Raw genomic sequence first — 2,271 nt, 5'->3', positions numbered from 1 at the left:
CTTCTTCGCGACTACGGAAGCCGAACATGGACCTACGATGCGACGCCCGATCAAGCAGGCATGCACGGATGTAGAGGAGCCGGTGAAGGCTTGTTGTATTAACTCAAAAACAAACTCCCACCTGCTCAAGCCAGCAGTTGTAAATCTTTAAAAATATATTGTTTAATAGTATTGTTTAAGTAAATATGGAAAAACTATGGAAAAAACAGGATACATCTGAACGAATCAAAATCTAACGTTCATCGCATAGCTACATGGGTTCTCAGACATAAATAAGATAGTCAAGTTTATCAAAACATTTCCAAATCACCAGAGGCATGGAGACGTCCCTGTATCAGTTAAGATGGTGAATACCAGTGGTGCAAAAAAAAAAAAATGACTTGGGGGACCACATATACAAGAGCCATTAAAAAGAATAAATGGTATAAATAGGGTTTAGAGACAATAATACCTGATAATATGTTCTTCTTCTTCCAGCTACAGTATAACATATTGTAATAATCAAAGGGTAAATTACCATGGTCTACAGTGCCTAGGAAGTTTTTACCCACTTAGACTTTCATTTTTTGTTGATGCATTTAAATAGTTTGTTTCTTCTCATCATCTACACAACCAGCTCCACACTTGGGGGATTATCAATTAAAAATAAACATCTAAAAAGTCTTAATTAGATAAGTATTCACCCCGTTTGCTATGACACTCCTAAATAAGCTCAGGTGCAACTAATTGCCATCACAATTCACACTATAATAATTCACATTATAAAAAGTTGAATGGAGTTAATCTGTGTGCAATAAAAGTGGGTCACATGATTTCAGATTACATACACCTGTCCCACAGTTGGGTAGTGCATTTAAAGCAAATGTACTACCATCGGAATAACTCTGGTGTAAAGTTGGGGGAAAGGCCCAGATCAGGCAAGGGGTATACAAATATTTAAGAAGTATTGAATATCCCTTGGAGTACAGAAGTCGATCATTTAGAAGTGCAAGGTATACCGCACCACCCCAAATCTGCTTAGAAAAGGCTGTCCTCTCAAACTGAGCAGCCTGGTAAGAAGGGCATTGGTCAGAGAAGCCATCAAGAGGCCAAAGACAACTCTGAAAGACATACAGCGTTCCATGGCTGAGATGGGAGAAACTATCCATGCGTTAACAATAGCTCATGTACTCCACAAATCTAGCAATAAGGAAGTCATTTCCGATGGTATTTGCAAACAGTGTGAGACTCTGAAAAGATGTGGCAGAAGATTATGCACACCCAACACAGCATATAGTCCTGGGAACACCATCCCTGCTGTGATGCATGTTTCTGGCAGCATCATGATATGGGGATGCTTTGCATCAGTAGGGATTGGGAAGCTTGTCAGGGTAGAGAGCAATATGGATGGAATTAAATACAGGCAAATATTTGAGGAAAACCTGCTTCAGTCTGCAAAAGACCTACTGGGACAGAGATTCACCTTTCCCAAGCACATCACACAGCCAAAGCAACACTGAGGGACATGAGCATATCATAAAGGAGTAGTTGGGGACAAGAGTACAGTCTTTGACCTATTAAGTATGACTACCATATACTTTTTATGTTTTTATATTTTCTGCCTTTTAAAGATGTCATATCACACACACACACACACACTCAGACAAAACTCCTGTTGTGTTTTTGTCACAGAGTTTATGAAAGCTGTTTACCAGCTGGAACTAAAAAATAAACTTTTGAGAAACGTTGTAGGTATAATTTGCTCCACTAGATGGAGCCTACGAATCTGACAATGGGTTTATAAGGAAATTGAAGGCTGGATCACAGCTTTATATTTGGCATGACACACAGAGCATCTAAATTCAGTCTCATTGGCCACCGATTCTTAATAAATTGATTTAGGAATAACACATGAATCACACTTGAATACCCTAAGCACTTCACCTGAGTTTGGATGTTAATCATGTGTATAACAAGGTGAGGAATAGGGTAAGGGTTACAGACTAAGCTAGGGCTTATATGTGATCAACATCACAACTCAAGTGCATCAGACATTCATGGTTTGTTATTCGTGTTGGATTCAGACATTCATTATTTAAGAATTGGTGCATATTATTGTAAGTTGTTCCACTAATTTCTTGTGAACTATAAAGCTTTAATTTTCAATTCACCTACAGAAGATGAAGAGGGGGAGATATAATTAGTACAGATTTGATTTCAGTCATAGAAATGGACACTTACTTGAGTACATGATTGTGGTAGTGTATATAAAATATTAAATTGTACATAGTT

The sequence above is a fragment of the Amia ocellicauda genome, chromosome 8 (genome assembly GCF_036373705.1).
Source record: "Amia ocellicauda isolate fAmiCal2 chromosome 8, fAmiCal2.hap1, whole genome shotgun sequence".
NCBI lineage: Eukaryota > Metazoa > Chordata > Actinopteri > Amiiformes > Amiidae > Amia > Amia ocellicauda.
This window is presented reverse-complemented; position numbering follows the sequence as displayed.